Source organism: Salvelinus namaycush, chromosome 7 (assembly GCF_016432855.1).
Source record: "Salvelinus namaycush isolate Seneca chromosome 7, SaNama_1.0, whole genome shotgun sequence".
In the NCBI taxonomy this organism is placed as follows: domain Eukaryota; kingdom Metazoa; phylum Chordata; class Actinopteri; order Salmoniformes; family Salmonidae; genus Salvelinus; species Salvelinus namaycush.
Genome location: NC_052313.1, coordinates 56,894,153 through 56,907,701, shown reverse-complemented (window position 1 = coordinate 56,907,701; position 13,549 = coordinate 56,894,153).

Genomic DNA, 13,549 nt, shown 5'->3' with positions numbered 1-13,549 from the left:
TTCACCCCTTTTCCCCCAAAGCTGTATGCAATGTTTGCATGTGATCCTAAAGGAGCCTAGACTGCTTAGAGGATGAAGTCCATGTGTTTTAGATAGTTGGGAGGTAGGCATGTGGAAGGAGATGGAAGTTGTCACGCGGGTAAAAAGCTAAATGGACAATTCTTCCTTAAATGTCTCCCTTCTCCATCCGGAGCTCTGCTGACCCATTCATGAAGACCCTATAGTGACACACAGCGCATTACCACAGAGATAAACCTTCCCTCACAATCTGCCTGCGTTTAAAAACAACAGAGGCCGTGCATATGTTGTGCTGCCAGCTGAATGTCTCTCCAATACAGGAAGTAGAAGACAACATGCACCGACTCGTTCCTGACCAATGACCAATGATATATCCTCAAGAGAGAAGTGTCCAATTACACAGAGAGCATGTGTTCACATGCCGTTTCTTAAGACTCCTCATTCACAACACTGTGTTGTTCATTTCATGTATTTCTCACCCTAGGCTAGTCAATGACAAAGGGGAACACATTATTGTAGTTGTGTTGCTAAACAAACACCAAAGCCGTGGTCTAGATGTGAATGTCGTATTATTTATGGGCCCTGTTTCTTTCCCAGAATGCTGCTGCTGTGTCAACTGCGAATTCGACTGCGAAGCCGTTCCTTGGCGAGAGCCAGCGTTCTCCATGGGCCCTCCACATATCCCCAACAACCCCAGCGAGAGTGGCCCTCAATAGGCCCTGATTTATTGGGCCACTTTATGAGAAGGGCCTGGGGAGTCGGCTCTCCTTGTCCTCCGATATTGAATCCCGCCTTCCTCACTTGGAGTGTTTTTTCCCACATTGTTTGTCAATGCAGTAAATGTGTGTTGTTCCTGTCATGCTCTCCATGGTAACTAGACCCCTCCCTTCCAATCCTCCTTATCCTATCAGTTTAGTCTTGATTGCTGGTGCTGGCTCCATTTCAGGACAGGGTGCCACTCAGAGATGATACAATCAGAGCAGCAAATAGTACGCAGAGGGGGTACTGATAGGAAGGAGGGAGTGATGGAGGGAGAGAGGGAGGCAGGGAGTGCGAGAGAGAGAGAGAGAGAGAGAAAGAGAGAGAGAGAGAGTGAGAGAGAGAGAGAGTGAGAGAGAGAGAGAGGGGGAGAGAGAGAGAGAGAGAGAGAGAGAGAGAGAGAGAGAGAGAGAGAGAGAGAGAGAGAGAGAGAGAGAGAGAGAGAGAGAGAGACATGCCGGTTTGCAAATTCAGGTCTATTTGGTACTCCAACACAGTTTTCCCTCCCCACTCCCTGGTTCTTTCTGCCGCAACACTTATCTGGTTCTTCGGGTTGACTTTTCAGCAGACAAATTGACCTTTCTTTGCCTTGGGTTCTTACTGTGTCTTTTCCCTCTGTTTTCTATTGAGCGAGCCATTGAACCGGTTGTTAGGTGGCTCGTCTGCTGGAGTTCTAGGTCCGTGTTCCGCTCCCCCTGGGGCTATACCCTCTGAGACCATCATGTGACGCCCTTGTGGTTCTACAGTGTTTTGGCTTATTAAATGTGAACGTGAGGGCAGTGGTTCAATTAGCCTCCAGTTTCAGGCATGCTTATATTCATCCAGTTGAGGGAATGGGGGAATTGTTACATGTGTGTATGTTGAGTAACAACCCTCCATTTATGTTTACATAATAATGAAGACCAGTTAATAATGAAGACCAGTGAGTCCACTTTCCAGCCATGCTCAGAGGAAGCTGGGATTCTATCATGGGAAGCCTCACGATGTTACAGGATTATGTAATGCATATATATTGGTATCATTCAGCAGAAAAGTCATCTGACAATAGAAATTAGCTTTAGGAGCTACTGTACTCCTAGGAATGAGACCTATTCTTGTACTGTAGTACTGTAGCCAGCCAATTTTACAATTCACCGCCTCTCGCCCTATCCCTCCTCCTCCCACCACCCTAACACATGCAATCTACTGCAGTCATCAGTGTGCATATCCTTTGGAATAACAGTAGTAGAAGTCTGTTTCACAGTTCACCAGCTGCTGTGTTTCAGTTTCCTCCCCAGCAGATTGAGTTGATCCTACTGATGGATGATGGAGCAGTATACCAGCTCTAGAAGACAGCCTTGTATCAATCATCCTGGCTTCCAGCTACTTCCTCCTTGGCCCTCGTCCCACCTACCTGCCTGCCTGTCAGCCATATCTCCCCCTCTCTCCTTTAATGAGTGGAGTGGAGGGGTGGGTGTCTCCTCCCAACTAGATTGGCCCTCAGTAGGGAACAGTGTCAAGTCCCATTTGAGTGGGATGATTGGATCTGAAGAGGTTTCTCTTGGTGTCAAGTGTAGTGGATGGAGGGGACTTTGGATGACAGGATCAAACGGAGACAGGTGACGGCTGCTGGATAGGTTGGTCTCTCTCCTTTTCTAGAAAAGTTTGCAGAACTCTGGAGAAATGAAGTGCTCTTGTACCCTATAGTATCGTTCTTTGTACTGTTGACGGAACTCAGTAGAAGTGATCTTATACAATATACTGTATTTATTTGTACTGGTGACATAAAGTTATCTTAAACAATATGAGAAATAAAGTTATCTTATACAATATCATAGCTTTCTTTATACTGTTGACACAACAAGAGAAATTAAGTCCTCTCATACAGTATAATATCTTTGTGCCGTTGACAGAACTCAAGAGAAATGAAGTCCTCTCATACAGTATAATATCTTGGTACTGTTGACAGATCTCTGGAGAAATGAAGTCCTCTCATACAGTATAATATCTTGGTACTGTTGACAGATCTCTGGAGAAATGAAGTCCTCTCATACAGTATAATATCTTGGTACTGTTGACAGATCTCTGGAGAAATGAAGTCCTCTCATACAGTATAATATCTTGGTACTGTTGACAGATCTCTGGAGAAATGAAGTCCTCTCATACAGTATAATATCTTGGTACTGTTGACAGATCTCTGGAGAAATGAAGTCCTCTCATACAGTATAATATCTTGGTACTGTTGACAGATCTCTGGAGAAATTAAGTCCTCTCATACAGTATAATATCTTGGTACTGTTGACAGATCTCTGGAGAAATGAAGTCCTCTCATACAGTATAATATCTTGGTACTGTTGACAGATCTCTGGAGAAATGAAGTCCTCTCATACAGTATAATATCTTGGTACTGTTGACAGATCTCTGGAGAAATGAAGTCCTCTCATACAGTATAATATCTTGGTACTGTTGACAGATCTCTGGAGAAATGAAGTGCTCCTTCCTATAGAATATAATATTATTATTTGTACTGTTGACAGTTCTCTTATACAATATAATATCTTTCTATATACTTTGCTCATGGACAATTCTATATGAATCAACATACTTGTTTAGTGTGGTGAGCTCTCTTGTAGCAGGTTAAGGTTTATGGAAACTGTGATTTTGGGGTTGTAAACTATGTCTGAACAGCTCTGTCATTTCCATGTCAAAGGGTTGAGTCTTGCTCAGCAAGGGGAAAGAATGGGCCATAAAGCCTAATGCGTTGCCTGAATAATGCAGGTGTGCAATTTCAATAGTGGGGCAGCGAGTGAGCGGTCTGAGCTGTACTGTGTGTTTGGAGGAGAGATTTGAGATGGATGGCTTATCTTTTATTAAACATGCGGTCGGTGTGGAGGGAAGGCTACAGTACTGACAGAAGCTCTGCTCTCCCCTCACTCCTCCTCTTCTCCTCCTGGGGATGATTTATCCCCTCCTCCCTTCCCTTTCTCTTGTCCTCAGCAGCCTCCGTTTTCATCCTCAGGACGGGGCTACAGCCGGGCTCTCCCCTGGACCCCTGAGCCCCCTCCGCCGCCACGGCCTATCCAATAAGAAGGCTTCATTAGTTTTATCTTTATTTCCCTGCCGCTCGGCTAGGGCTGGGCCGAGCTGGGATACAGAGGGCGTTAGCAGGCAGGTCAGGGATCTGAGGGGGATTGAACAGGAGTCCTCCTGGTCCTGTTTACTCAGGTTTTATTGAGCTGAAACGATTGGTAGAGCAGAGCAGAGAAGTAGCAGAGGTTGATAAGGATGGGGGGGGGGGGGGGGTGGATCTGTAGTGAATTGGATTTCAAATTAGGGCTATGTGGTGTGTGTGCTGTGTTGCTGATGATGTAGTGAATATCGGTACTGACCGAGCACTGCTGCCTTCTTGGAAGCTTTTTGGAGAGGTGAGTTTGTGACGGGTAATGCTTGAGATCTAGCATCATTGCCATGCATTTAATCACTGTAGCGTTGAGATACATTATGAAATTTAAACTACATCCATGTTGACTTTAAAAGCTTCTTAGCTTGAACCAAGGAAAATTACAACCGCTAAGGGCAATGAATTGCCAATGATTAAGGGTCTATAAAACTTTATTTTAGACTTCGCTGAAACAGCAGAGAGTAAGTCTTGATCTTGTCAGGTGGGAACGGGGGACTTGTTACAGACATCACTCTCACTGTTATTTCATAAGTGGACAAATCGGGTCAGATTGCTCTGTGTCTTTTCACCACAAGAGAAAATAGCAAGCTGCCTGTAAATTGTTCTCTCCCCATTCTCTCTGTGATTCACTCAAAATAAAGTCTCCCTCTGTCCTGGCCATGTGACCAGCAGTTCTCATATTGTCAGAATACAGGCCTTCACCTCTGCATCAAGTCTATTTAATTGGACATCCACATCCCTATTATGGAAAGCAGCAATAGTACTCCTTGCCTGGCACACAAAGCGCTTATGGGAAATGAAGTCCTTATTGCCTCATGAGGTGGCCATTTTGGGGTCCACTCCACTGATTGTGTCACACAGGACTTCTCCAGGCGATTCATCTAAATAAGCTGAGGGGCCATTTCTGGGAAGCTGTAGCAGGTGGTGTTGAACAGTGCTCTGCACCTCCTGCTTATTAACCCTAAACCCCAATGGCCGGGAGACTTGAGCCCACTGGCGCACAGTTGCATCACTCTCTCTGGCTTCACAGAAGAATACAAATGATGCAAATCATTCACCAACTAGGGAACTTTTCCCCACGCTGCATGATTCAAAACGAGAGACAGAGTGGAAGTGGAAACAAGTACATCATTTTCTATTTTGACACCATGTAGAAGGAAATTGGCTGTGATTTTTAAATTGGTTAACTTGACTCTATTAGAACATGTCACTCATAGAAGTGGTAGCAAAAAGGTGTTATTTCACCCTTTTCAGATAAAATACAATACCTTGCACCTCATGAGAAATTTCAATCTCAAGTATTGACCCACCTGTGGTGCCTTGGCTTTCTGCAAAGGATTCAAGTTTTCAACAAGGTGTCACACTAGTTACGTGCAGTGGTAGAGAATGATGCCAGCCACAAAGAGGCATTGTACTCTATTTCATGCTGTTTTGTGCTGTTTCCGGTCCACAGTGGAACTCGAAGCCCTGGGACCTACACTATAACAGCATGCACAGCTTTTCAGGTCCACAGTCCAGCTGATTTTACTCCTGGGGTCTGATTTCTACATGGGAACCCAGGTGTGTGCACTGCCCAGCCAATCAGCGATATTCATTATAGCGATTGCCAGGGAGGAACTAAGCAGGGCTGTTGAACTCAAGGGCGGTAGTGAGTCGTGCTCCCCAGCAATACAGACTCATAACTGGCTTCCACTGAAACAACCCTGAATGTAGCACCTGGAAACCTATAGGTTACAGTCCTTAGATGGATCAGTAGTTACCCTGGACACAGCACTAAGCCTGGAATTGGTCCATTTAACCCTTTATAATCTCAGCCCTGTCTAAACCGGGGGGGACTAACTTATTTAATAGTTTTAGTTTGGCATTACTGCTATTAATTAACCAATACAAACGCATTGAATAACAGATTCACTACATGGAACAACAAATGTTCGTGAGAACACCGATTTTCAGGATGTCTCATGGTCTGACAAACACCACTCTAGCGCTACCACCTTTCACTGCAGATGCGGAAGGGCGATATCGGCAGATGCAGTGGATTGAGAGGCAGCCCATGCAAAAATAACAAATACTGTATCTCTAGCTTAAACAGGCGTATTTTGATGGTGACTTTTTCAATTATGTTAATTCGATTTCCACAGGGGCGTGGCAATTGTAGGCCAAGGGTTATAGTGGGTTCAGGGAGAGAGTGTGTACAGTATGTACAGTTCACGGAACAGCTTGAATTGGGAATAGTTAATAATGTATGCCCTTTAGGAAGTTACTGGCAGCATACAGACAAACTCTCCTTTCTCTCTCTCTCTCTCTCTCTCTCTCTCTCTCTCTCTCTCTCTCTCTCTCTCTCTCTCTCTCTCTCTCTCTCTCTCTCTCTCTCTCTCTCTCTCTCTCTCTCTCTCTCTCTTCTCCTCTCTCTCTCTCTCTCTCTCTCCTGGCATGGCACCTGATATCTCCTCCAATCTTTTCCATATCCTCTACTCCTTACTGTATCAGCAGTATGCTGGTGGATGGTGGGTTCAGATAATCTGAAACTGAATCATTTGTGTTGCAAAATTCTGGGAACGTTCAATAAATTCTCTGGTTTTCACGAAATCCGGGTTGGATCTAGAAATCAAGATTTCTAGAAAACCAGGGAATTTATTGAACGTTCCCAGAATTTTGCAACCCTAGGAATAATTCTGTGTGCAGAGCCGGGCTTTACGTGTGTGGATGTAGATGTGTTGAGGGTGTGATTGCAACTGTTTCTCACAAATAGAAATGTTAATAACTTGCAAAGGCAGCAGGCAGATAAGCTTTTTTCCTCTGCTCCTCTACGGAGAGAAGGGGACGAGGACGAGGAGATGGTGAAAAGAGGAAGGGCGGGAGGAGAGAGGGAGGGGTTGTTGGAAGACACATTATTCTGTGCTGGTGCTCCTCTAGTAAGAGGCACTAGTGAGAAAGGGCCCTTTTCTGGCAGAACCTTCAAAACAGTAATTGAATTTGGTTGAATCCAGCGGGAGATACATACAGGGACTAATAGACAGGGACTAAGAGACAAGGAGGTAGGGGTATGAGGAAAAACAACTGGACAACAACTGCAGTCAACAGTAGATTCTAAGGAGCTTCCTCCTTTTGCAGACCCTGCTAATTCAATGGTTATGGACCATCAGTGACTTGCTTGTTTGTTTGCGTCATGGATCGCTGCAGCAGGGGGGTAGTAGGCTACACTGCACTACAACAGGGAGCTCATGTCAATTCTCATGCTCCCCTCCCACACTGTGAGCTGTGTAAATAGCTAGCACTTGATTCTCTCCTCTCAGTATTGGGGAAAACACACTCTGAAATAACAAGAGGTTGATATTCACATATTAACCAGGATCCACTTGAAATCACTGATTATGAGAATTATGATGGTAAATGTTTTATACAAACATGAGTAGCACTTAATTTTACGGCACATAGTTTCCCAGCTGTTTACTAAGCAATGGCATGGTAAATGTTCATTATACAGTAATAACCTAGCAATGACTGTTTTAGCGACCTATTCACAATTAAACAGACCTATCTATGTATCACGGAACAACTACATATCTGCCTTGCATTTTCAATCCAAACCACTGCTACAGTAGTGAGCTTGCAGTTCCAGGAACATATTATGGTAATATTTTGAATTCTGTCATATGTTAAATCCTATAATCCCTTATTTATTCTGTTTTTGATATACTCTGGACTATGATCAGTCTGCTGCAATAGCACCTGCAGACGTCTTGTTAGCTCATCAGTAACGATGCACTGAGGTAGACAAATACGCCTCTATTCTTATTCAGGGATATTATTCAATATCACCAACTTCAAGAGCCTCCTATTGCCTTTGAACACCATGTATCTTTGTCTTCTTTTTTAAATATTTTGTATTTATTTCATGCTTATTTATCTAAGCAAGTCAGTAAGAACTAATTTTTACTTACAATGATGCGGGCTGGGATTAAAAATAAAATAAAAATATAGGACAAAACACACATCACGACAAGAGCGACACCACACCACTATATAAAGAGAGACCTAAGACAACAACACAGCATAGCAGCAACACATGACAACAACATGGTAGCAACACAACATGGCAACAGCACAACATGGTAGCAGCACAAAACATGGTACAAACATTATTAGGCACAGACAACAGCACAAAGGGCAAGAAGGTAGAGACAACAATACACACAAAGCAGCCACAACTGTCAGTAAGAGTGTCCATGATTGGGTCTTTGAAATGGCAACATCATTTACATGCCATGCACTGGCGCCCAATCACAGTTATCACAGGAAGCTAGTAATCCTAGGCGAATGTGTCTATTTAATCATTGTGTGCTCTGTTTGTAAGAGAGGGACCACATCGAGAGTATCTTTGGTGGTAATGTTTGTAGCGACACGAGAGAGAACGCTAATTAAAATGATAAGATTTGGGTGTTGTTTTATCGTTTTAGTGTAGTGAGGGGGTGACTTGTGAAGCGTCGTTAGCCAACTAGCGCCCGGCGCTACAATGGCCCTTTCATAGCGGGGTGGTTTGTGGTGGTGTCGTCATCCTTGGCTGCAGTCTCATCTGGAACTGACACACTAACACTGTCTCAGGCTTATTGTGGTTTACCGGGTTCCCCCCTCCAGATTCTGTGTTGTGTCTTTGTCGGGTACTAAATGTCAAAGTTTTTAAACATTGGAAGCTACCACATGTCAATTGAATTGACAGGCATTGAAATGAGGGAGCTTGCCTCGTGAGATTATTGTCAGTCTTTGGGCTGCTTCTTTGGTTGTTAGATCATACAACCACCCCCAAAACAGTGGCCTAACACCCAGAGGAATTCAGATGATTATGTAAAGGATTAGGGAGCAGATGAAATGAACATGTTAGTTAGCATGGCAACAAAAGCCAGATATATTATTACTCACTACTTTGACACAGCTTCTTCTTTGACGAAGTTCATTTTATATGGGTCCATGATGATACATCCTTAAAGAGAGGAATAAAAAGAAAACTTTTGGAGAATGGATTTGCATACGGGCATAATTTATTTGAAAGGCTAATTGCAGATGTGTAGGCAGCTGTAGAACATGATATCAAATATTTGTTTTCCCCGTTTTGATCTATGATCCAGATGAGTAAATGATGATTAAATTATTTGCACGTGGCGTAATCTGAAAGCCACATCTCATTATAAACAACAGCTGTGTTTACACAGGCAGCCCAATTCTCCTCTTTTTTCAACTAATTCGTATTTTGACCAATCACATCAGATCTTTTTCAGAGCTGATCTGAGTGGTCCAAAAAGCCTTTTTTGTCCAGTCCTTAAACATTTTATTTTGTTGGGTCATGTGCAGTTATAAATCAAACAAATACATGTGTGAACACCAAAGTTTTTTTTTTCAATTTCAACTTATTTTAGAAGAAATAGTCAATTGTGCAAGGGTGGCTTCTACTTCTACTATCTTGTGTAATCCACCTTCAATATGGTGATTGGATGTAAATTGACCTTCAGAATCTTTTACTCATGACCTTTTTCCTGGTGTGTTCCTTTCGGTACAACTAACTATGTTATTGATTTGACTTATAGCCTTACAATATGCCTACATACATACATACATACATACATACATACATACATACATACATACATACATACATACATACATACATACATACATACATACATACATACATACATACATACATACATACATACAGTGCCTCTGGAAAGTATTCAGACCCCTGGAATTTTCCCACACTTTGTTACGTTACAACTTAACCTAAAATGTATTAAATAAAAAAAATCCTCAGCAATCTACACACAATACCCCATAATGACAAAGCGAATACAGGTTTTTAGACATTTTTGCAAATGTATTAAAAGTAAAAAACAGAAAAAGCCTAAATGCCAAGCGTCACGTCTGGAGGAAACCTGGCACCATCCCTACGGTGATGCATGGTGGTGCCAGCATAATACTGTGGGGATGTTTTTCAGTGGCAGGGACTGGGAGACTAGTCAGGATCGAGGCAAAGATGAACAGATCAAAGTACAGAGAGATCCTTGTTGAAAACCTGCTCCAGAGAGCTCAGAACCTCAGACTGGGGCGACAGTCCAACAGGACAACAACCCTAAGCACACAGCCAAGACAACGCAGGAGTGGCTTCGGGACAAGTCTCTGAATGTCCTTGAGTGGCCCAGCCAGAGCCCAGACTTGAACCCGATTGAACATTTCTGGAGAGACCTGAAAATAGCTGTGCAGCGACGCTCCCCATCCAACCTGACAGAGTTTGAGAGGATCTGCAGAGAAGAATGGGAGAAACTCCCCAAATACAGGTGTGCCAAGCTTGTACCGTCATACCCAAGAAGACTTGAGGCTGTAATCGCTGCAAAAAGTGCTTCTACAAAGTACTGAGTATAGGGCCTGAATACTAACACTACCATTCAAAAGTTTGGGGTCACTTAGAAATGTCCTTGCTTTTGAAAGAAAAGCACATGTTTTGTCCATTAAAATAACATCAAATTGATCAGAAATACAGTGTAGACATTGTTAATGTTGTAAATGACTATTGTAGTTGCAAACGGCTGATTTTTAATTGGATATCTACATAGGTGTACAGAGGCCCATTATCAGCAACCATCACTCCTGTGTTCCAATGGCACATTGTGTTAGCTAATCCAAGTTTATCATTCTAAAAGGCTAATTTATCATCAGAAAACCCTTTTGCAATTATGTTAGCACAGCTGAAAACTGTTGTTCTGATTAAAGAAGCAATAAAACTGGCCTTCTTTAGACTAGTTGAGTATCTGCAGTATCAGCATTTGTTGGTTCGATTACAGCAGGGGTGTCAAAGTCAAATGGACGGAGGGCCAAATAAAAAATTTAGCTACAAGCCGAGGGCCGGACTGTTCGAATGTTCATTGAAAATTTTTTAAATGACGCATATAGTCTAGTGAACCTAATTGAACCTACTGAAAACCTAACAAATATATTCCAATATGATCAGATAAATAAAGCAATATTTTCTTATGGCTCTGTCAGTAATCTTTAATTTTCAACAGACACAAAAGACAAATTTCCTTTATATAAAAATCCCCATAACATGAACATTAAATGAAAGAAACCGGTATTCAAGGCACCATCAGTAGCCTATATTTTCTATTTTAGCAAAAGTGGGCTAAATTTACTTCAAAGAAAAAAACAATAATAGCAATTTTCTATCATCCACTCAACTGAAATATTTTTAAAATATAATTGGATTGAAATACAATAAAATAAAGTGCAAAAATCTATTAATCAAAAACAACACTTTGTTTAAGGAGAAGTAACATGCAGTGAAAACAAATATTAAACTTTAACTTTTAAACTTGAACTGAGTAAAAACTCTAAATATGTGATTGCACAGTAATGTTCACTTGTTTGAGGTTGAGGGTGATACTTGGTGGTGTCCCATCTTTTCCACAAGTTCATCAATGTTCGGGGTAAGGCTCTGAGCTGAGGAAATCCTCAGAATTGAGTGGAGGTGTTCAGCAGTAAGTCGACTTCTGTGTGATGTTTTGTTCAGGTTCATCAAAGAAAACAGTTGTTCACACAGGTATGTGCTGCCAAACATAGACAACGTTTGAGCAGCCTGGATGCGCAGCTGGGGCATTGTGTCGGGGAGGAAACGGGCGAACTCCGCAGCACCCACTGCCGCATATTTTGCCCTCAGTGCATCATTGCATTGGAGGTCAATCAACTCCATTTGGAGGTTTGGTGGTGAGCTTTCCACGTCAACAGCAAATGGGTTACCGAGCAGTTCCAACCTGCTTTTTTGTGCTTCAAAGTCAGCAAATCGGCGTCGAAAGTCAGCGGCAAGCATACCTATTTTATCAGCCAACTGTGCGCTCGGGAACGCACTGGTAGAGAGCTTCTCTTTCATGGTCTGGCAGCTGGGAAAGTGGCTCAAATTTTCTTTCCGCATCTGCGTCTCCCACAGAGTCAGTTTGGTTTTAAATGCCTTCACTGTACTGTACATATCAGAGATGACATGATCCCGACCCTGCAGCTGCAAGTTCATTGCATTCAGATGACTCGTAATGTCACACAGAAAAGCCATTTCACACAGAAACATTTCGTCTCGGAGTTGTGTTGTGTCTTTCCCTTTGCTGTCCAAGAACAGACAAATCTCCTCACGAAGCTAGAAACATCTTTGAAGCACCTTTCCCTGGCTTAGCCATCGCACCTCTGTGTGATAAGGCAAATCACCATGCTCCGTTTCTAACTCCGTCAGAAATGCCTTGAACTGGCGGTGATTCAAACCTTTGGCTCTGATAAAGTTAACTGTGCGCGTGATGATGCTCATTACATGCTCCATTTTCAAGGCTTTACCGCACAACGCTTCCTGGTGTATGATACAATGATAAGCTGTCAGCTCACCTGTCGCGTTTTCCTCTTGCATCTTTTCCCGTATCTTCGCCACCAGTCCGCTCCTGTGTCCACACATCGCAGGTGCTCCGTCGGTTGTCAAACTTGATTTGGCTTTTTTGAACAGAGCCTGTCGAGATTTGAGGCCTCGTTTTAATTCCTCTGCCTTTTGTAGCCTTTGTTCCATGTCCATATTCTTGTTTTTGTCCGCGTGTTTCGTTTCATAATGTCGTCTCAGATTATACTCTTTCAGTACCGCCACACTTTCTCCACACAGAAGACACACAGGTTTTCCAGCTACCTCCGTGAACATATACTCCGACTCCCACCTTGTTTGAAACCCCCGGTTCTCAGTGTCCACCTTCCGTTTTGCCATTTTTGATGGGTATCTGAAAGTTAATTTTACTGTGATGCTGACGACTGCTGTGCCAATAAATATTGAAATGAAGCAGCCTACTGCTCGGTGCGTCACCGTTGCATTGTGGGAAATGTAGTATTGGTGCGTGTAAAAGATCTGCGGGCTGCCGGCTTGCTGCGGTCTGCGGGCCGGTTCTAATAATAAATCAAGATCATCCCAGGGGCCGTAAAAAACCTTCTCGCGGGCCGGATGTGGCCCGCGGGCCTTGACTCTGACATATGTGGATTACAGGCTCAAAATGGCCAGAAACAAAGACCTTTCTTCTGAAACTCGTCAGTCTATTCTTGTTCTGAGAAATGAAGACTATTCCATGCGAGAAATTGTCAAGAAACTGAAGATCTCGTACAACGCTGTGTACTACTCCCTTCACAGAACAGCGCAAACTTGCTCTAACCAGAATAGAAAGAGGAGTGGGAGGCCCCGGTGCACAACTGAGCAAGGTGGACTTTATTTAACTAATTATGTGACTTCTGAAGGTAATTGGTTGCACCAGATGTTATTTAGGGGCTTCATAGTAAAGGAGGTGAATACATGTGCACGCACAACTTTTCTTTTTTTTCTTTTACTATTTTTTTTTTAACCTTTTTTTTCCCCATTTCACTTCACCAAATTGGACAATTTTGTATATGTCCATTACATGAAAACCAAATAAAAATCTATTTAAATTACAGGTTGTAATGCAACAAAATAGGAAAAACGCCAAGGGGGATGAATACTTTCGCAAGGCACAGTAAATGTGATATTTCAGTTTTTTTAAATGTATTATAATTTAGAACAATTTCTTACAACCAGTT